General features: G+C 51.7%; 1 protein-coding gene across 1 annotated transcript in view; it reads left to right on the plus strand.

Annotated features, from left to right (window-relative positions):
• The first annotated feature begins 18,195 nt into the window (after positions 1-18,195).
• Positions 18,196-23,209, plus strand: part of CCDC92B (coiled-coil domain containing 92B) — a 28,741-nt gene continuing 23,727 nt past the window's right edge. The window contains exon 1 of the mRNA XM_030800476.1: positions 18,196-18,461. The gene's annotated coding sequence lies outside the window, so the exon portion shown is untranslated. The remainder of the gene's footprint in view (positions 18,462-23,209) is intronic.

Below are 23,209 nucleotides of genomic sequence, written 5' to 3' on the forward strand. Positions count from 1 at the left end.
CTTGTCACCCAGCCTAGAGTGCAATGGTTTGATCTCAGCTCACTGCAACCTCTGCCTCCCAGGTTCATGTGATTCTCCTCCCTCAGTCTCCTGAGTAGCTGGAATTACAGGCATCCACCACCATGCCTGGCTAATTTTTGTATTTTTAGTAGAGATGGGGTTTCACCATGTTGGCCAGGCTGGTCTGGAACTGCTGACCTCAGGTGATCCGCCCGCCTCGGCCTCCCAAAGTACTGGGATTACAGGCATGAGCCACCATGCCCAGCCTAATTCAACATTTATTGAGTGCCTATGATGATAAACAAAACTGACGTAGTCCCTGCCCTCCTGTGGGGAGAGAAACCATCCAATAATCACATGAATAAATGTATAATTACAAACAGGCACTCTGATACATTACCGGTGGGAATGTCACTTGGTACAACCGCTCTGGAAGACAACCTGACAACATCTGTCTGAATTCCAAATGCATTTCCCTTTTATCCCAATAATCCCCTTTGGGGGATTTATCCAGGGATTCCAGCAAGTGGACAATGCTTGCTGTGGGATTGTCTATAATAGGAAAAGACTGAGGGCGACCCATGCACCCTTCAGTAGTGAGCTAAATAAATTACAATAAAGAAATAAAAAGCTATAATAAATTGGCCAGGTGCAGTGGCTCACGCCTGTGATCCCAGCACTTTGGGAGGCCGAGACCGGTGGATCACGAGGTCAGGAGATCGAGATCATCCTGGCTAATACAGTGAAACCTCATCTATTAAAAATACAAAAAAAAAATTAGCCGGGCATGGTGGCAGGCGCCTGTAGTCCCAGCTACTCGGGAGGCTGAGGCAGGAGGATAGCATGAACCCGGGAGGCGGAGCTTGCAGTGAGCCAAGATCGCACCACTGCACTCCAGCCTGGGTGACAGAGCGAGACTCCGTCTCAAAAAAAAAAAAAAAAAGTTATAATAAATTATGGTACATCCATATAGTAAAGCCATGTGTGGCCATAAAACATGTTGTAAATGAGGGTGTTCCCATGTGCTATCCTGCCAAGATCTCCAAGGCACATTGTTCAGAGGGAAAAATCAAGTGCAGGGCCTCATGGGTGACTGACGTTAAAAAGGGGGGAGGGAATAAAGCAGGAATTCATATTCGCTTATCTTTACCTATAGAAACTCTGGAGACACAAAAGCTAATAAAAGTCACCTCCTGAGTTCGGGGAAGAGAGAAGAGGGTGGATGAGGGCATGGGAAAGTGACCTTTTCACAATGTGTCATACAGGAAAGAGATTACCTATTCCAACTTTTTTTTTTTTTTGAGACAGAGTCTCACTCTGTCGCCCAGGCTGGAGTGCAGTGGCATGATCTCAACTCACTGCAACCTCTGCTGCCTGCGTTCAAGTGATTCTCCTCCCAAGCAGCTGGGATTACAGGCACCTGTCACGACACCCAGTTAATTTTTGTGTTTTTAGCGGAGACGGGGTTTCACCATGTTGGCCAGGCTGGTCTCGAACTCCTGACCTCGTGATCCACCCACCTCGGCCTCCCAGAGTGCTGGGATTACAGGCGTGAGCCACCACGCCTGGCCACCGATTCCAAATCTTTAACATGGGAGAAAACTGGGGGGGTGCCTGCCTGTCAGCCTGTATCATTACAAACTGGATAAAGTGCTATGAAAACAAAAAAAAATGTGCAGCTGCCCTGATGTTGCCCAGTGGGGCACAGGGGATTTGCTGGGGGAGGGGACTTCCCATAAGTCCTCTCCGGGGAGAGGCAGTTTGAGCTGAGCTCTAAAGGACAGATAAGGAGGACCCTGTTAGACAGTTGGGGGTGCTACAATCAAATAGCATAGACTGCATGGCTTAAATGACAGAAATGTATCTCTCAGTTCTGGAGGCTGGGACGTCCTAAGATTGAGGTGCCAGTGCCTGGTGAGGGCCCTCTTCCTGGCGTGCAGACGCCCATTGCATCCTCACATGGCAGGGACACAAAGCATCCCTCTCATGCATCTTCATATACAGACACTAATCCCATTCATGAGGGCTCCACTTTTTTTTTTTTTTAGACGGAGTCTTTCTCTGTCACCTGGGCTGGAGTGCAATGGCATGATCTCGGCTCATGGCAACCTCCACCTCCTAGATTCAAGCAGTTCTCCTGCCTCGGCCTCCTGAGTAGCTGGGATTACAGGCATCCCCACGCCAGCTAGTAATGCTGCTGTTGTTGTTGTTGTTTAGAGACGAGTCTCGCTCTGTCGCCCAGGCTGGAGTGCAGTGGCGCGATCTCGGCTCACTGCAAGCTCCGCCTCCTGGGTTCACGCCATTCTCCTGCCTCAGCCTCCCAAGTAGCTGGGACAATTTTTTGTATTTTTAGTAGAGACGGGCTTTTGCCATGTTGGCCAAGCTGGTCTCGAACTCCTGACCTGGTGATTCTCCCACCTTGGCCTCCCAAAGTGCTGGGATTACAGGCGTGAGCCACTGCGCCCGGTCAAGGGCTCCACTTTCAAGACCTCCCTCCCTCCCAAAGGCCCTGTCTCCTAAATCCATCACAGTTCGGGGCTAGGATTTCAACCTATGAATTTCGGGGGACACAAACATTCAGTTCGTAACAAGGACTCACTGGGAGAAAGGAGCCGTGGTAGAATGGGCCCCAGGGTGCAGAGGACGCACGGTGTCCTGGATCTAAAAGAGGTTGGGCTGCTGCAGAGCACAAGGCTGCCACCGCCCCCATGGCCGCCCAACCACAGCATCTGTCCTCGCCAGTCTCTTTCCACTCTCCTCCACATAATGCAGTGGGTGTGTTGAGAAGATCATCCTGGCTGCTGGGTGGAAAATAATAGGACGGCCAGGTTAGATGCTTTGTTTGTTTATTTGGAGACAGGGTCTCAGTCTGCCGCCCAGGCTGGAGTGCAGTGGCGAGATCTCGGCTCACTGCAACCTCCACCTCCCAGGTTCAAGCAATTCTCGTGCCTCAGCCCCCCGAGTAGCTGGGATTACAGGGGCTCGGCACCATGCCTGGCTCATTTTTTTGTATTTTTAGTAGAGAGGGGGTTTCACCATGTTGGCCAGGCTGCTCTTGCTGAAACTCTTTTTTTTTTTTTTTGAGATGGAGTCTCGCTCTGTCACCCAGTCTGGAGTGCAGTGGTGCGATCTCGGCTCACTGCAAGCTCCACCTCCTGGGTTCATGCCATCCTCCTGCTTCAGCCTCCCAAGTAGCTGGGACTGCAGGCACCCACCACCATGCCCGGCTAATTTTTTGTATTATTTTAGTAGAGATGGGGTTTCACCGTGTTAGCCAGGATGGTCTCGATCTCCTGACCTCAAATGATCCACCTGCCTTGGCCTCCCAAAGTGCTGGGATTACAGGCGTGAGCCACCGTGCCCTCTCTGTTTGTTTTTTAGAAACAGGGCCTCAGTATGTTGCCCAGGCTGGTCTCCTGGGCTCAAGCAATCCTCCTGCCTCAGCTTCCTGAGTAGCTGGGATTACAGGTGTGAGCTACCACTCCTGGCTCAGGTAAGATGGGGCGACTTGAGAGTGTGCTAAGGAAGTGGTGCTGGCAGGACCTGGTGCTGGGCAGGACACAGGTGAGAAGACAAGCAGCAACATCATTCCCCCATTCCTGGTTTGTGCAGGTGGCTGGCTGCGGAGCCATCTGTACTGGATGAGGACAGCTTTGAGAGGAAAGATTACAACTTCCATTTGGGACATGTCCCTCCTCTGTGACCTGCTTCCTGTCCCAAAGTGACTCCTCTCCTGTAAAACCTGGCTCAAAAGTAGGCTCCTCCAGGAAGCCCACCCTGATTAATCCCATCCTATTCTGAGCATAAGTAGGCTCCTCCAGGAAGCCCACCCTGATTAATCCCATCCTATTCTGAGCATAAGTAGGCTCCTCCAGGAAGCCCAACCTGATTAATCCCATCCTGTTCTGATCATGAGTTTCCCTGTCTTTCCCCATCCTTGGGTTCCTCAGAATTCAGCCCTGGGTGACAGGCTCTTGCCATCTCTGTGGGAGAAACTGATAACACTGATGAACTGGTAAACCTGGTTGCCTCCGAGGAGGGAGCTTAGTGCCTGGGGAGCCCTGTCACTGCTTTAGACCCTTTTGAATGAGAACCATGTGACTATATTGTATTTTTATGTTTTATTTTTTATTTTTTTTGAGACGGAATCTCACTCTGTTTTTATTTTTATTTTTTGAGACGGAGTCTCGCTGTGTCACCCAGGCAATGGCACAATCTAGGCTCACTGCAACCTCCACCTCCCAGGTTCGTGCGATTCTCCTGCCTCAGCCTCCCGAATAGCTGGGATTACAGGCACCCGCCACCATGCCTGGCCAATTTTTGTATTTTTAGTAGAGACAGGGTTTCACCATGTTGGCCAAGCTGGTCTCGAACTCCTGACCTCAAATGATCCGCCCACCTCAGCCTCCCAAAGTGCTGGGATTACAGGCGTGAGCCACTGCACACAGCCTATTTTATATTTTTTAAAAGGTAAATACCTTTTTAAAAAAAATTTAAGATCTCTTCTGATTATGACATCATCGTAGGTTGCTAGGGCCAGAAAAATCCCAAGAAGTCACTCAACTGGTCCAGCAGCTTTATTTCATAGATGAGGATGTGAAGCCCAGCACAGGCACAGGGTCTCTCCCAGGCTGACAGACCACACATCACATCAGGCTGTCCTTGACCCCACCGGGCACACACATGTCTCCAGGCTGAAAGAAGAGCAGGCTCACTCAGGAGCCATCCCCCACTCCAACCCCATCACTCACCCTTGCCACTGGTGGAATACAGCCTCGGCCACAGGCACAGCCTTCACCTCCTGGCCCCACCCAGCCTCCCCTCCCCTCCTCCTGCTCTCCACCCTCATCTCCCAGAGGCTGTGAATGAGGGATTTTCTTTTATTCTTTATTCTTTTTTTTTTTTTTTTTGAGACAGAGTCTCGCCGTGTCACCCAGGCTGGAGTGCAGTGGTACAATCTCGGCTCATTGCAACCTCCGCTTCCCAAGTTCAAGAGATTCTCCTGCCTCAGCCTCCCTAGTAGCTGGGATTACAGGCACCAGCCACCACGCCCAGCTAATTTGTATTTTTAGTAGAGACAGGGTTTCACCATGTTGGCCAGGCTGGTCTCGAACTCCTGACTTCAGGATCCACCTGCCTCAGACTCCCAAAGTGCTGGGATTCCAGGCGTGAGCCGCCGTGCCCAGCCTTCCTTAACCTTGATCACAGCATTTCTCTCTGCCTGCCTGGACATGAGTTATTTATGTGCCTATCTGTCTCCCCACTGGAGTACAAAGCCTGTATCTGATCCATCTCTGAAATCCCCACAACATCCTTCCACAACCCTCTGATCTTCGAAGCCAGCCTGCTGTAAAAATCACAGCAACAACAGTGATCAACTTACTGCATCCTCGGAATGCTCTGACACAGATGATCCCCACTAACGAATTCAACTTGTTAACGTAGAAAATATGTTTGCTGAACTGGATTGCATTGAATATAAGGAAAAATAAACTGCCATCCCCAACTATCTTCCCTATCACCTTGCCGTGTGTCTGAACTCCCGCTGAACACTACACTGAGGGAGAGTAACTGCTACACAGGGCAAACCTTTCCAATCACTATCAGCCACTCAAACTTCGACAAGAAGGCTGGGTGTGGTGGCTCACACCTGTAGTCCCAGTACTTTCAGAGGCTGAGGTAGGAGGATTGCTTGAGTCCGGGAGTTCGAGACCAGCGTGGGTCAACGTGACAAAACCCTATCTCTACAAAAGATAAATAATTAGCCAGGGATGGTGGCGTGCACCTATAGCCCCAGCTACCAAGGAGGCTGAGGCAGGAGGATCACTTGAAGTGAAGAGACCCAGTGCTATGGCCCAAATTTTTGTGTCCCCACGAAATTTCTATGTTGAAATCCTAACCTAAGCTGGGTGCAGTGGCTCACGCCTGTAATTCCAGCACTTTGGGAGGCCGAGGTGGGTGGATCACGAGGTCAGGAGATAGAGACCATCCTGGCTAACATGGCGAAACCCCGTCTCTTCTAAAAAGACAAAAAATTAGCCGGGCATGGTGGCGGGCGCCTGTAGTCCCAGCTACTCAGGAGGCTGAGGCAGGAGAATGGCGTGAACCCGGGAGGCAGAGCTTGCAGGGAGGCAGAGCTTGCAGTGAGCCGAGATCACACCACTGCGCTCCAGCCTGGGTGACAGAGGGAGACTCCGTCTCAAAAAAAAAAAAAAAAAAGATATATAAACGGACAATAACTACATGAAAAGATGCTCAACGTCATCAGCCATCAGGGAAATGCAAACGAAAACCACAATGAGACACCATTTGGCACTCACTAGGATGGCTATAAGCAAAGATAGAGATAATAAAAAGTGTTTATGGGGATGTGGAGAAACCAGAACCTTCATACACAGCTGGTACACATTACCACGCCCGGCACCAATTTATTCATTTTATTGTATTTATTTTCTCAAATAAATTCTGCGACCTGTACTTCACCATTTTACTCAAGGGACTAGAGCATCCTTGAATTCTGGTATCCCCAAGGGTGCTGAAACCAATCCCCCATGGATACAAAGGGACAACTGTATATACCTTTGATGATATGATGCAAATGGCACCCCCCTGGCGGGGTGCAGTGCCTCACACCTGTAATCCCAGCACGTTGGGAGGCCAAGGGGGGCGGATCACCTGAGCCTGGGCGTCTGAGACCAGCCTGGCCAACATGGAGAAACTCCGTCTCCACTAAAAATACAAAATTAGCTGGGAGTGGTGGCACATGCCTGTAATCCCAGCTGTTTGGGAGACTGAGGCAAGAGAATTGCTTGAACCCGGTGGGCAGAGGTTGTGGTGAGCTGAGATCACGCCATTGCACTCCAGCTTGGGCAACAAGAGTGAAAACCCATCTCAAAAAAAAAAAAGAAAGACCAAAAAGAGAAAATGGCACCCCACCGGCCAGGCTCAGTGGCTCACTCCTGTAATCCCAGCACTTTGGGAGGCCAAGATGGGTGGATCATTTAACGTCAGGAGTTCAAGACCAGCCTGGCCAACAAGGTGAAACCTCATCCCTAATAAAAATACAAAAATTAAATAGGCATGGTGGGTGCACACACCTGTAATCCCAGCTACTCGGGAGGCTGAGGCAGGAGAATCACTTGACCCTGGGAGGCAGATGTCATAGTGAGCAGAGATGGTGCCACTGTACTACAGCCTGGGCAACAGAGCAGGTCACTGTCTCAAAAAAAAAAAAAAAGAAAGAAAGAAGGAAAGAAAAAAGAAAATGGGCCGGGTGGGGTGGCTCACACCTGTAATCCCAGCACTTTGGGAGGCCGAGGCGGGCGGATCACCTGAGGTCACGAGTTCAAGATCAGCCTGGACAACATGGAGAAACTAAAAATACAAAAAATTAGCCGGACGTGGTGGCGCATGCCTGTAATCCCAGATACTCGGGAGGTTGAGGCAGAAAAATCGCTTGAACCTGGGAGGCAGAGGTTGCAGTGTGCAGAGATCACACCATTGCACTCCAGCCTGGACAACAAGAGTGAAACTCTGCTCAAAAAAAAAAAAAAGAAAGAAAGAAAATGGCACCCATCCCTGTGATCCTCCTCCTCGAAACTCATAACCCCAGTTTAATCATGAGAAAAACATCAGACAAATCCCAACTGAGTAAGTGGCAATCTACAAAATATGAGCAGTACTCCTCAAAAACTGTCAAGATTATCAAAAACAAGGAAAGTCTGAAAAGCTTTCACAGCTAAGAGGAGCTCAAGGAAGCACAGGAACTAAATGTAATGTGGTATCTTGAATGGGGCCCTAGAACAGGGAAAGGACATTAGGGAAAATTAAGATTTACCGTAAGTAAAAAAAAAAAAGTGAAAGTTGGCCAGGTGCAATGGCTCATGCCTGTAATCCCAGCACTTTGGGAGGCCAAGGTGGATGGATCACCTGAGGTCAGGAGTTCGAGACCAGCCTGGCCAACGTGGTGAAACCCTGCCTCTACTAAAAATACAAAAATTACCCAGGTGTGGTGGCACACACCTGTAATCCCAGCTACTCGGGAGGCTGAGGCAGGAGAATTGCTTGAACCCAGGAGGCAGAGGCTGCAGTGAGCCGAGATTGCACCATTACACTCCACCCTGAGCAACAGAGCAAGACTCCATCTCAAAAAAAAGTGCAAGTTAACGAGATTATTTTCCTTTTTTTTTGAGGCGGAGTCTCGCTCTGTTGCCCAGGTTGGAGTGCAGTGGCATGATCTCAGCTCACTGAAATCTCCACCTCCCGGGTTCACCCCATTCTCCTGCCTCAGCCTCCCCAGTAGCTGGGACTACAGGTGCCCCCCACTATGCCCGGCTAATTTTTTGTATTTTTAGTAGAGACGGGGTTTCACTGTGTTAGCCAGGATGGTCCAAGAGACCATTTTTCATCAGTGAGATTGGCCAAGATTTTAAAGTTTGTTAATAGCAGCATGAGCAAAATTGTGAAGAAACTGGCATGTCACACATCACTGGAGATAATATAAAATGGTACAACTTCTTTGGAGGTCAGGTTGGCAATATCTTTTTCAATATGCACATGTTTTTACCCTGCAATTTCACTTTGAAGAATATATCCAACCAGGCGCCAGGCGTGGTGGCTCAAATCTATCATCTCAACACTTTGGGAGTCAAATGCATCCCTTGAGCCCAGGAGTTTCAGACCAGCCTGGGCAACATGGCAAAAACCTGCTTCTATAAAAAATACAAAGAATTGTCCGGGCGCGGTGTCGCACGCCTGTAATCCCAGCATTTTGGGAGGCCAAGGTGGGTAAATCACCTGAGGTCAGGAGTTTGAGACCAGCCTGGCCAACATGGTGAAATCCCATCTCTACTAAAAATACAAAAATTAGCCGGGTGTGGTGGCAGACGCCTGTAATCCCAGCTACTCCTGGGGCTGAGGCAGGAGAATTGCTTGAACATGGGAGGCGGAGGTTGCAGTGAGCCGAGGTTGCACCATTGCACTCCAGCCTGGGCGACAAGAGTGAGACTCTGTCTCAAAAAATAAAAAATAAAATACAAAAAATTAGCTGGGCTTGGTGGCACGTGCCTGTAATCCCAGTTACTCAGAGGGCCGAGGTGGAAGGATCACCTGATCCTGGGGGTTAGAGGCTACAGTGAGCTGTGATTGAGCCACTGCACTCTATCCTGGGTGATAGAGCAAGACTCTGTCTCAAAAAATAAAAAATAATAAAGTATCCAAACACTATCTTTGCACAAGTATGCACAGATACAGATTCAAGAATGTTCATTGCCACAATGCTTGTAATATCAAAATATTCAAAATACTTGAAAGATTATCAGTAGAGGTTAGGTAAAGGAACGATGACTCAAGGCTAGGCACAGTGGCTCACGCCTGTAGCCCCAGCACTTTGGGAGGCTGAGGTGGGAGGATCCCTTGAGCCCAGGAGTTTGAGACCAGCCTGGACAACACAGCAAGACCCCACCTCTGAAAAAAAAAAAGATGTAAAAGCTAGCCAGACGTGGTGGCTCTCGATGGTAGCCCTCACCTGTGGCCCCAGCTACATGGGAAGCTGATGGAGGAGGATCACTCAGGCCTGGGAAGTCGAGGCTGCAGTGAGCTGTGATCGCCACTGCACTCCAGCCTCAGTGGCGTTGTTTGAGCTCCTGAATCTAGCTGTGCCTGAAACATGAAGAGCTCCTAGAGTTTTTCAGCTCAGTGAGTCAATAAATTCCCTTTTTCTTTGAAGCCAGTTTGAGTTGATTTCTACAATTTACAAGCGAAAGAATCCTGATTCATTAAAAGGGAAAGTAAACTGAGTCAGTGGGAAGTCCTAGATCCAGGGGCCACGGCTGGAGCATGGCATGGATTCAGAGGGTATCTCGGCCTCAGATGTGCACCCTGCCAGGCTGCCTAACCACTCAAGTCACATCTTCAGGACCTTCTCAGAAAGATGAGCTTTTATCTGGGGTGAGGGGTGACCCCAAACCCAATTACGGCACTCAAAATGATTCATGCGGCTGGGCGTGGTGGCTCACACTTCTAATCCCAGCACTTTGGGAGGCCGAGGCAGGCGGATCACAAGGTCAGCAGATCAAGACCAGCCTGGCCAATATGGTGAAACTCTCTCTCTACTAAAATACAAAAAATTAGCCAGGCATGGTGGTGCGTGCCTGTAATCCCAGGTACTCAGGAGGCTGAGGCAGGGGAATCACTTGAACCTAGGAGGCAGAGGTTGCAGTGAGCCAAGATGGCACCACTGCACTCCAGCCTGGGCAACAGAGGTAGACTCTATCTCAAAAAAAAAAAAGGGGGGGGGGGGGCCAGGCTCAGTGGCTCACATCTGTAATCCCAGCACTTTGGGAGGCCGAGGCAGGCGAATCACGAGGTCAGGAGATCGAGACCATCCTGACTAACACGGTGAAACCCTATCTCTACTAAAAATACAAAAAATTAGCCAGGCGTGGTGGCGGGCGCCTGTAGTCCCAGCTACTCAGGAGGCTGAGGCAGGAGAATGACGTGAACCCGGGAGGCGGAGCTTGCAGTGAACGGAGATTGCGCCTCTGCACTCCAGCCTGGGCAACAGAGCGAGATCATCTCAAAAAAAAAAAAAAAAAAAAGATTCATGCATCATCAGGTCCAGCCCAAGAAACAACCCAGCAGACAGTGCCAGGAGCAAGAGTTGGGAGGATGAGTCAAAACAGGCATCCAAGCTCTACACCTTAAATCTCTTCCTATTTCTTCTGTGAAGTGAGGGAACTGATCTGGAAGGTCTGGGGTGCTGGGGTGATCCTCCTCTCTTTATACCTCTGCCTCCTTCTGTTCCAGTTTTAGTCCTTGTGGTGGCAAGGTGGTCATCAGTGGCCCAGATCAACACTCAGTGGAGACAGAGCTTCCCTGTCTCAGTGGTTCCAGCCCAGTTCCCATGATGTCATGTCACTGGCCTGACCTAGGTCACATGCCCATCCTTGAGCCAGGCGCTGTGGTCCGGCAATGGAATGCTTTGTCATTTTGAGGAAAGGGACATTAACTGCCCACCTCCCCTGACGTAATTCAAAAGTAGATTAACTCTGCCGGGGGCGCGGTGGCTCATGCCTGTAATTCCAGCATTTTGGGAGGCTGGAGTGGGTAGATTGCTTGAGCCCAGGAGTTCGAGACTAGCTATGGGCAATATGGTGAAATTCCACCTCTACAAAAAAATACAAAAATTAGCTGGGCGTGATGGCCCATGCCTGTAGTCCCAGCTACTTGGGAGGCTGAGGTGGGAGGATCACTTGAGCCTGGGAGGTGGAGGCTGCAGTGAGCGGAGATTGCACCACTGCACTCCAGCCTGGGTGACAGAGTGAGACCCTATCTCAAAAAAAAAAATTAAATAAAGGAGATTAATTCTACTTTTATCTGGTTTCTCTATTGGAGCTTCACTTGAAGAGTGATTCCACTGCTAGCTAATATACTTGGAAACCCCTTGGCACCTCCTGCTCTGACACTGTGGAATTTTCTGACAATGTGAACTTGGATGTGTGGCCATGCTGGGTGGAACCATCCAGGAAATAAGCAAAACAGAGGAGCAGTTAAGCTCCTGAGCAAGACCTGGTTCAAACCTTGCCTCTGCTATGCGCTTGTTGGGTGACCTTGAATCCTTTTCCCTCTCTGACCCTCGGCTTCCTCATCTTTAGTAAAATGGAGGTGCTAATACCTTCCTCTCAGTGTGTGCCTGAATCCTGACTACTCTAGAGCCACGGGAGGTGCTGGGGAAGCCCACGTTGCTATTATCGATGACATTATTGTTCATTGTATGCAGGCTACAGAACGTACCTTCAAAGGTGCTCTCTGACCCTGCTGTGGGTGGAATGATTTGGGATGGGGAGGAGTCCCAGGCGGACATTCTCTTTTGAATCTTGGAGTCCTCCGAGGTCCGGGGCAGGCTGTGCAGGCTGCCCTAAGCTCCAAGTGCCGCCAAGCAGAGGTCAGGCCCCTGGCTGAAGCTGTCCTGAACATTCGGACACCTGGACCCCTGGGACGTGGGTTCGGGGACCCAGCTCAGGTGACTCGACAGCGCTGCGTCTGAAACCTCTGAGCCTGCAGTCCGGTAACCTGACACCGCAGGCTCTGACTTCCCAGCGGGCCAGGACTGCGGAGGGGGAAAGGGCGACTGCCCCGCTACACGGGGACCCCTCTCCTGCCCTTGTCTCCTAGGCCCCCTTCTCTACGCCCCGTCCCCAGAGTGCACACCCCCAGGGGCTCCTGTGTTTTGGGGCTAAAGCACCCCTTTCCACGCGAGGGTTGGGGGCTGTGGGTGGTGCCCTCTCGGGGCCCAAGTCCAGAGCCCTGCCCCGGGCGGCAGAAGGAACGGGGGGAGGCACAAATGGGAAAGCTGAAGGGGGCGAAGGGGAAAGCGGAAGCCCCGTGCGAGTGTCAAAGCTGAAGGGCAGGGAAAGGGCGCCCCTGCGGGACGGGGAGCGGGTCCCCCCGAAGCCTGACGCCTCGCACAGGGTGTCCGTCGCCCATCTCTTTGGAAAGCCGCAGAGACCCGGCGCGGGGACGCGGGGTGGTGGGGACCGGAGGGGGTGGTAGAAACCAGGCAGCCGGCGCCCCTCCGCCCACCCAGGCCCCGCAGCCTCAGCCCGGGAAGAAACTTTGGGCCCGCGCCCCGCTGCTTCCCGCGCCGGCCGGGCCTCGGGGTTCGCTCCCGCATTAGGCCCCGCGCCGTCCGGGGCCCACTCACCAGCGCACCAGCTGCCAGCGCTTCTCCCCCGGCGCCCGGCGGCCCGCCATGCCTCGCCCGGCCGCTCCCTGCCCTCAGCGAGCCGCACGGTGGAGGAAGCTCGGCTGCCGCAGGCCGGTGTCCGGGGCGCGCTCGTGGGGAGGGTGCGGCGCTCAGACCCCGCCCCTGGAGGCGGCTGGACCCGGGTCAGCGCTGGCCCGGCAGAACGGGCGGGACAGCGGCCTCTCCCCGTCCGGGTCTCTCCCCGCCGCGCTGAGGAGCCGGGTTTCTGGGGAGGACTGGGCGAGGAGTCTGGCTCCCCGAGTCCTACTGACGCGCTGAGAGACCAGGCTGCTCATTGCCTCGTTCTCTGCCTTACTGCCTTAGGAAACCCGTTCTACCTACCCAGGAAGTGATGCGTAAAAAAGTAAACTACACGGCCGGGCGCAGTGGCTCACGCCTGTAATCTCAGCACTTTGGGAGGCCGAGGTGGGCGGATCACGCGGTCAAGAGATCAAGACCACCCTGGCCAACATGGTGAAACCCCGTCTCTATTAAAAATAGAAAACTTAGCGGGGCGTGGTGGCGCCTGCCTGTAATCCCAGCTACTCGGGAGGCTGAGGCAGGAGAATCGCTTGAATCGGAGAAGCGGAGGTTGCAGTGAGCAGAGATCACGCCATTGCACTCCAGCCTGGGCAACAGGGCAAGACTCTGTCTCAAAAAAAACAAAAAACGAAAAAAGAAAGAAAGAAAAGAAAAATACGTAGATAAGTATCGTCATTATATTAAAGTGAGGATAGGTTTTTTTTAAGCATGACATCAGTGGCAGAAGCCACAAAGGAAGAGATTAATGGATTTGACTAAAATAAAAATGTTTAATATCTGCACATCAAAAAACACAATAAGCAAAATTAAAAGGCAAATGTCAGCCATTTGTGGTGGTATATGCCTGTAGTCCCAGCTACTTAAGAGTCTGAGGCAGGAGGATCACTTGAGCCAGGAGTTCAAGTCTGTTGAGTGCTATAAACATACCTGGGAATAGCCACTGCCACTCCAGCCTGGGCAACATAGCAAGACCCTGTCTCTCTCTCTCTCTCTCTCTCTATATATATATATATATATATAAAGTCAAATGTCAAACTGGTTTAAAAAATGTGTGCCCCATGAGTGGTGGCTCATGCCTGTAATCCCAGCACTTTGGGAGGCCAAGGCAGGCAGATCACAAGGTCAGGAGATGGAGACCATCCTGGCCAACACGGTGAAACCCCCGCTCTACTAAAAATACAAAAAATTAGCCGTGCGTGGTGGCGGGTGCCTGTAGTCCCAGCTACTCGGGAGGCTGAGGCAGGAGAATGGCGTGAACCTGGGAGGCAGAGGGCAGAGCTTGCAGCGAGCCAAGATCGCGCCACTGCACTCCAGCCTGGGCGACAGCACGAGACTCCATCTCAAAAAAAAAAAAAAAAAAAAGAAAGCATGCCCCATGATCATGGCAGCATTATTCACAATAGCCAAGAGGTGGAGGCCACCTAAATGTTCATCAATGGATGAATGGATAAACAAAATGTGGTATATATGGCCGGGCATGGTGGCTCACGCCTGTAATCCTAGCACTTTGGGAGGCTGAGGCGGGCAGATCACGAGGTCAGGAGATCGAGACCATCCTGGCCAATATGATAAAACCCCATCTCTACTAAAAAATACAAAAATTAGCCTCCACCTCCTGGATTCAAGCGATTCTCCTACCTCAGCCTCCCGAGTAGCTGGGATTACAAGCACCCACCACCACACCTGGCTAATTATTGTATTTTTAGTAGAGATGACATTTTGCCATGTTGGCCAGGCTGGTCTCAAACTCCTGACCGCAAGTGATCTGCCCACCTTGGCCTCCTAAAGTGCTAGGATTACAGGTGAGAGCCACCGGGCCCAGCCAAATTGTCCATTTTAAATGTGCCATCTGTTCCCTGCCAGGATGCTAACCAATACAGAACTGTTACCCAAACTAAACTGAGAAAGTCAGAATTTCTGACTGTCATGAAGAGATGGAGGAGCCTCTAGGCCTTCTCTGCCACCTAGGCCTCATTTCTCTAGCTGGCATTCCAGGCTTTGCACACTTTGACCCTTATCTTCCCCTTAAGCTATGACCACTGTGGCTGCCACAGCTGGACTTATCTTCTCTCTGGCAGGCATGAGGATGCTGTGGTTACAAGCTTGCCTCTGGCCCAGGCTGGGCTGGAGTTTGAATCCTGGCTCTGCCATTTCCAAGCTGTGTGATGTTAAATTCAACCTCATTTTTCTCCACCTGAAAATGGGAATAAACCTTTCCAATACAATTTATCTGAAGTTTAAAAGAGATCCCATTGGTAAAGCGCTCAACTCAAAATAACCATTTCTAAACTTTAGTTTTCGTTTACTTTGTTACAAGTTTAATTTTGGAAATGGAGCCAGGGTGTGGCACCGTGGCTCTAATCCCAGAAAAGCGCTGTAATCTCAGCACTTTGGGAGGCCAAGGCAGGTAGATCACTTGAGCCCAGGAGTTCAAGATCAGCCTGGGCAACAGGGTGAAACCCCGTCTCTACAAAAAACTACAAAAATTAGCCAGGCATGGTGGCACACGCCTGGATCCCAGCTACTTGGGAGGCTGAGATGGGAGGACCTAAGCTTAGGATGTTGAGGCTGCAGTAAGCTGTGTTTGCACGACTACACTCTATCCTGGACAACAGACTGAGACCCTGTCTCAAAAATAAAAAGAAAAGAAAAGAGAGCTGGGTGCAGTGGCTCACGCCTGTAATCCCAGCACTTTGGGAGGCCAAGGTGGGCAGATCACTTGAGGTCGGGAGTTTGAAACCAGCCTGGCCAACATGGTGAAACTCCGTCTCTACTAGAAATACAAAAATTAGCCGGGCATGGTGGCGCGTGCCTGTAATCCTAGCTACTTGGGAGGCTGAGGCAGGAGAATCTCTTGAATCCAGGGGGCAGAAGTTGTGGTGAGCTGAGCTCGCTCCACTTCACTCCAGCCTGGGCGAAAGAGTGAGACTCCACCTTAAATTAATAAATAAATAAATAAAAGCCAGAGTTCCAGGATTCATCCTGACACAGATCAAAGAGAAGAACATTTGAGACTTGGTCATAACAATTCTATCCATGTGCACTTTATCAACCCCTTCACTTGTACCTTAAGACAGCCTCACAAGGATCCTGTTGGCAGAGTAAATGTTACTCTTCCCATTTTACTGAGAAGGAACTGGAGCTCTGAGAGGCTGAGACTTGCCCAGAATTACCCAAGTAGTAAGTAACAGAGCTGGGGCCAGAAGCCAGGTTTTCAGCCTCCTTCATATCACCTGTTTTTGGAGATACAAAACATACCTTTCATCGTTCTTACCGATATCTCATGAAATTGAGGGAATATGGATGGTTCATCAGAACTCACACTGCTGCTGGAGATACTGATATGCAGGTCCAAGGAGCACAGTCCAGGAATACTGCCCTCTAGGAAGGACAGCAAGAGACAGGAAGCGGGGTGAGGCTGGCCTTTCTGTTCCTCTCCCAAGGATTTCCTCAGACAGGATGAAGAGGGGCCACCCACAGTGCAGCTAGTAGCTAGAGTTCCTGCAGGGTGGGATTTGAGAGGCCTTTGAACAAAATTCAAACCCCACAGCCTGTCAAGCCACCTAAAAGAGTCATTCCTGCAACTCTGTTTGTTTGTTTGTTTTGAGATGAAGTCCCACTCTATCACCCAGGCTGGAGTGCAGTGGTGCCATCTCGGCTCACTGCAACCTCTGCCGCCCAGGTTCAAGCGATTCTCCTGCTTCAGCCTCCTGAGTAGCTGGGATTACAGGCACCTGCCACCACGCCCAACTAATTTTTGTATTTTTAGTAGAGACAGGGTTTCACCATCTTGGTCAGGCTGGTCTTGAATTCCTAACCTTGTGATCCACCCACCTCAGCCTCCCAAAATGCTGGGATTACAGGCGTGAGCCACTGAGCCTGGCCCCTGCAACTCTTTAGGATTAGAATTTTCCAGGAGCAGCTAAAGCTTTTTATTTGTTGACACCTGAGTCCAGTTAACCTTTGGAAAGCAGGGAGGACAGGGAGGAAAGGGACCCATAGAGAGACAGGGTGCACTTGAGGCTTCCCCAGGGCCTCTGTGGTAAGTGCCAGGTCTCCCAGCTCTGAAGGTACAGGGCTTCTCTGAAAATTTGGTCCAGGAGGAAAGGCCAGGGATTATTTGGCTAGCAATGGAGTGGGAAAAGTCAGGCACCAGCCCGTTAGCCTAAATCCACTCAGCCCAGTCCTCCAGGCAGGGACAGGAATGACTTACCCAGAGGAATCTCTGAGCCACCTGCCACTCACGCAATGCTACCTCATCCCTTGTCGTGAGCACAGAGGCCTAACAAGCACTCAGCAGTACTGTTCTGAGTACTTTACAGGAAGGAATTCATTTAATCCTCACAACAACCCGAAGATCACCATTATCCTTATTTACAGATGAGACCAAGCCCCCGGGAGGAGGAAGAGATTACGGCAGCCACTCTTTTGAGGAACACAGTGGGACTCCTGAAGCCTCCCACGTTTGGTGAAAACGGATCAACAGCAATGCCTCGCACGTGTTCTGAACTTTGGAGTGTTTTTGTTTATTTGTTTTTGACATAGAGTCTCGCTCTGTCACACAGGCTGGAGTGAGGTGGCACGATCTTGGCCACTGTAACCTCTGCCTCCCAGGTTCAAGCGATTCTCCTGCCTCAGCCTTCCGAGTAGCTGGGATTAGAGGCGCCCACCACGCCCGGCTAATTTTTGTAGTTTTAGTAGAGATCGGGATTCACCATGTTGGCCTGGCTGGTCTTGAACTCCTGACTTCAGGTGATCCGCCCGCCTCGGCCTCCCAAAGTGCTGGGATTACAGGCGTGAGCCACCGCGCCCGGCCTGAACTTTGGAGTTTATAAAGGATCTTCCCTTGGCTCTTGGGACCCTCATAGAACTTAAAGTATAATACTAATAATAAAAGAATTTTAGAAATAGGGCATCTTATCAACTGCGGCCCCGAGAGGTGATGTGACTCACCCAAGGCCACACAGCTAGTGAGAGGTCAGAGGCGGGTTTGCTGCTACCTAGACACGGGACGGATTCCCAGCCCACTGGTCAGATCGCGCTTCGCCCCAAGCCTTTCCTGCGCGGCTGCGGGCGCTGCCTCTCCTTCCTACGCCAGGGCGGGAGGGGCGGAGCGGATCGCGGCCTGGCGGCCTGGGCGCTGTCCGCGGTGCTGATCCTTCGCCGCGCCCCTGGGCGCCAAGGCACCGGCGGGTTCCCCAGGTCGCCCTTCCAGCTCCCAGCCAAAGCCAGCTCCGCGAGCCCAGCGGCCCGCCGGGGGCCTCAGGCCCGGTTCCCGGGGCTCTCGGGGCTCCCGGGGTTCCCCCTCCCCCGACCGCGCGCAGCCGGCCTCCCCTCCCCCAGCCCCGCCCACGGCCCCTCCCCGCCCGTCTCAGGTCCCTCCCCTCCCCCTTTATCTCTCCCGCCCCCCGCACCCCTCCGGCTCGTTCGCCAGTTCCGGTCACGTTGCTGGGTGTTTACGCCTCGAGCCCGCCCCATACCCCCCTTCGGCGCCCCCGAGCCCCCCGGAACCCCGGCCCGACTGCCCCGCAGCCTCCCAGCAGCTGATGGCGCCGCAGCCGGGGCGGGCGCTGCAGATCCCCCGGCGCAGCTAGCGTGGGGGGAAGAGCGCCGCCCCCACCCAGCCCGGCCTGGACCCAGGGCCCCGCCGGCCGGTGACTCTCAGGTCCCGAAGGTGAGGAGGCCGGTCGGTGGGCGTGGGGGGTGTGGGCGCCGGAGCGGCCCCAGGGGGGAGCAGCGCGGCCAAGCTGCAGCTCCCCTGGGAGGGCTGGCGCGGGGCTGGGCACCGCAGCGCGCGGGAGGCGGGCAGGACTCGCGGCGGGCTGCTGGCAGAAGTTGTCCTCCACCGCCCAGACCCGGGCCCTGCCTGGCGCTGCCGGGCGTCCAGAGCGGCCCGAGGTCGAGCCCCGCCACCTCCCGCCACACACACCTTTCTTTCTGCTGCCTTTGCCCTCCTCTCTGCTACCTCGCTTCCCCATCCTCCTTAGTCTCCACATCCCCCCCCAACCCCTGCCTTCCCTGGGAGTCATATTGGAGGCATAATCAGAGCAGAACCTGAAGCCTGAAGGGGGTGGGGGGCTCCAGTTTCCCCGTACACCCCATTTCCGTGTGACTGGATCCTCAGCTTTGCTGAGGTGGGGGGTCCTGACCGCTTCAGTGCAGGGGGCAGCCAGAGTTGAGGGGTTCGGGGGGGAGGGGCTCCGGAGTGGAGAGGACCACCACAAGGTCCCTGGGGAATGTGGCTCCACCACTGGCCAAGCGGCCCCACCTTGCAGACAGAGTCCTAGACATTTGTCAAAGGCTGAATCCTTGTTCCAAACTCCAGTCCCCAGGAAAGCCAAGGTTTTGGGGTTGGGGGACCAGCATACTTATTTTTTAATATGTGTATTTACTTGCCCTGGTGATTCCCAGTAAGACTCAATCCATTCTCCCTGTTTCAGCAACATTCATTGTGGGCCTGTTCCTTGCAAGAGATTCCCAGAGACAAAGCCTTGCCCTCAGGAAGCGTATGGCTTAGCACAGAACCCAGGTGCATTCAGGCACGTGCGCACACACACACATACACACACACACACACACACACACACGATGAAGACTTATGGCTTAGCACAGAAGCCAGGTGCATGCAGGCATGCGTACACACACACACACACACACACAGAACAAAGAGTGATAATATGGCAGACTGTGGTGCTAGCTGCCACCCAGATTTCAACAAATTGCCTGGGGAACAGAGAGGCGGAAGAGAGTCGTTCCATCTTGGTGGGGGATCAGGGATGGCTTCATGGTAAAAGTCACATTAGAGCAAGGCCCTGAAGGATGGGTCAGGCTTCAAGAGGCAGAGATAGGGTTGATATAGTAAGTGAGGGGATGGCCTGGCTACTGGGCTACTGGAACAGTTTGTCATCAGAGCAGCAAGAGGTAGAATCCAAAAGAGGAGATCAGCCTACAGATGTGGACTGCTAAATGCAGGCTGATCTTCTCCCCTTTGGGATTCTCTTACGAGAGGCCATAAACGCCAGGACGAGCACCCAGTGGGGTGCTTCTAGTTGCCAGGCACTGTAGTTGCATATACTGAGCAAACTGCTTTACCTTTCTAAGCCTGTCTCCTCATCGATAAAGTGGATACATTAATAGAATCTTCAACGTGGGGTTGTTGCCAAGATAAATGAGTTAATATATGTAAAATGCTAAGAACAGTACCAATTACTTATTATTATAAGTATTATTACTTATGCATTGATGCCATGTCCAAGAAAGGCTTCTTGAGTTCCTGCTCTCCTACTGCCCCAGGCCTCTTGAGTCAGGCCATGAACAGGAATAATGACTAAGAAACATAAAGCTCATATTGATTATTTCTTTTGAGACAGAGTTTTGCTCTTATTGCCCAGGCTGGAGTGCAGTGGTGCGATCTCAACTCACTGCAACCTCCGCCTCCCAGGTTCAAACGACTCTCCTGGCTCAGCCTCCCGAGTAGCTGGTACTACAGGTGTGTGCCATCATGCCCTGCTAATTTTTGTATTTTTAGTAGAGACGGGCTTTTGCCATGTTGGCCAGGCTGGTCTTAAACTCCTGACCTCAGGTGATCCGCCCCGGTCGGCCTCCCAAAGTGCTGGGATTACAGGCATGAACCACTGCACCTGACCTGATTCATTTATTTGTTCACTTATTGCCATGCCTGTCCTATCTAATATACCTGCCCTGACTATAAGAATAACAAAAATAAGTGTAACATTCTCCTTAAAACAAGAAAACATACATACTTAGGCCGGGCGCGGTGGCTCACACCTGTCATCCCAGCACTTTGGGAGGCCGAGTCGGGTGGATCACAAGGTCAGGAGATCAAGACCATCCTGGCTAACATGGTGAAACCCCCTCTCTACTAAAAATACAAAAAATTAGCCGGGCGTGGTGGCGGGCGCCTGTAGTCCCAGCTACTCCGAGAGGCTGAGGCAGGAGAATGGCGTGAACCCGGGAGGCGGAGCTTGCAGTGAGCTGAGATCGTGCCACTGCACTCCAGCCTGGACAACAGAGCAAGACTCTGTCTCAAAAAAAAAAAATAAAGAACTTTAACAAAACGTGGCTGTTGACTGTTAAGAACAGCACAAAGATATTTGTTGACTTGATAAATATTTTCAGTCCCAAACAGAAAAGAAACACTAGGAAAAGCTGAAACTGGGACAAGAGAATCCGCCAGTGAGTGAGGGGTGGCAGACAATGCAAACCCCAGGCAAGCAGGTCACAAGAAGTGTGGGGTCTGGTTCCTCTCCCAGCGACCTCCTCTGCTTGAGGGACGGAAAGAGGTGGCAGAGGCCAGGGGACCTTGAGCAGATGAAAAGGGTGTGGGGAAGGTGAGATTTAGATACCCAAGGAAATACTGGACTGTAAAAGAGGTTTTCAAACTTCTGGTTAGCAGGCCAGGCGCTGTGGCTCACATCTGTAGTCCCAGCACTTTGGGAAGCCGAGGCGGGTGGATCACCTGAGGTCAGGAGTTCAAGACCAGCCTGTCCAACATGGTGAAACCCCGTCTTTACTAAAAATACAAAAAATAGCTGGGTGTGTTGGGTGGGTGCCTATAATTCCAGCTACTCGGGAGGCTGAGGCAGGAGAATTGCTTGAACCTGGGAGGTGGAGGTTGCAGTGAGCCAAGATCGAGCCACTGCATTCCAGCCTGGGTGACAGACGAGACTCCGTCTCAAACAAACAAACAAAAACAAACAAAAAACAGCTGAATCGGGGAGAGAACTGCAGTTTCCCACTTGCCAAGTCAGTTGTAACTGGGTAGGGAAGTGGGTACCCAGAAGCTCCAAAGAGACAAGCAGGAAGAGAGGTCATTTTCAGGGATCAGGAGCCCAGACCTCAGAGTCCAAACTATGCCAGGGTCAGAAGGTTCCTGAGCCTGACACTTTACCTGTGTTTGGGGACCTGAGCACAGAAGCCTTCTCCACCAGCTTCCCCAAAGGGAAAAGTATTTGTAACTTTCAGACACATCAGAGACATGTTAAAAGTACTTGGAATTAATCCTATAAATTGTGAACCTTGTGTTAGGGTCTTTTTAATATTTTGGGTAACAATTTTTTTAAATGAATATTTTTTCATCAAGCTAGAAAATTAACAGGAAAGGCCAGGCACGGCGGCTCACACCTGTAATCCCAGCACTTGGGGAGTCTGAGGCAAATGGATCACTTGAGGTCAGGAGTTCGAGACCAGCCTGGCCAACATGGCAAAACCCCGTCTCTACTAAAAATACAAAAATTAGCCAGGCGTGGTGGTGGGCACCTGTAATCCCAGCTACTTGGGAGGCTGAGACAGGAAAATTGCTTGAATCGGGGAGGCGGAGGTTGCAGTGAGCTGAGATTGTGCCATTGCACTCCAGCCTGGGCAACAAGTGCAAAACTCCATCTCGGGGGAAAAAAAAAAAAGAAGGAGAAGGAGAAGGACAAGGGGAAGAGAAAATTTACAGGAAAAAGAACTCGGACAACCAGAAGAAGGAGGGAAGCAGAAACAATGCAGGCTCTGAGGTGCTCAGGACAGCGGGCAGAGGAGTGAGACCCTCTTCCCCGAGCATGTTAACTCAGGAGGCTGGATTCGATGTAGTGCTGTGTCGGGGGGAAAGATGGAGCTGATAGCTCCAGCCCTTCAGCTACTGTTACTAGCCTGGGCCGAGTCCTCGGGCATGAGCTTCTGAAGCCCAGATGTTCCAGGACTGCATTTCTGATGGGAAAATCGGATGTTTTCCTGGCTTGGGCCTTCTGAAGTAGTGCCTGCGACTGCCCACCCAGAGAGATTTTTGTTGTCTCTAGTTCCCTTCCCCACTCTATCTCCCACCCTCCCCCAAACAAACTAAACAGTAATGTCTAAGAAAGAATATTTGCCAAGATCGTTTGTGACCCAAATTTCCGCCCTGAGAAAAGCAGCCTGCCTAGTTGGAAGCAAATACTCAAGTCGTTCTGGGAAAGCACAGAAACAGCTGGTTGGCTCCGCCTCTCACGGTGGCCAGGGTCCAGTCTCCAGAGCTGTGTGGGAAGGGTTTTTACTCTTCAGAAACATTTGCATTTCAGTGGCTGGGAACAGACGTTTTCTCTCTTTATCCTAAGCACAGGCCCACACACCGTCCTCCAGGTGTGCGCGCAGCAGACACACAGCAGCAAGAGAACCGAGAAACACACACATATACTCCTTGAGGCACACACACAGGCTCAGGCACACATACAGATACGCAAGCACACAAACCCTGACACAGACTCACAGTCGCACAGACACGCAGCTCACCTGTTTCTCCTGAGTTATGCACCAGTGTATTATTATGTTTTTATTTTATCTTTTTTTTTTTTTTTTTTGAGACAGGGTCTCACTCTCTGTCACCCAAGCTGGAATGCAGTGGTGCAATCGTGGCTTACTGAAACCTCAAACTCCCAGACT

This window comes from Nomascus leucogenys, chromosome 19, assembly GCF_006542625.1.
Source record: "Nomascus leucogenys isolate Asia chromosome 19, Asia_NLE_v1, whole genome shotgun sequence".
Lineage (NCBI taxonomy): Eukaryota > Metazoa > Chordata > Mammalia > Primates > Hylobatidae > Nomascus > Nomascus leucogenys.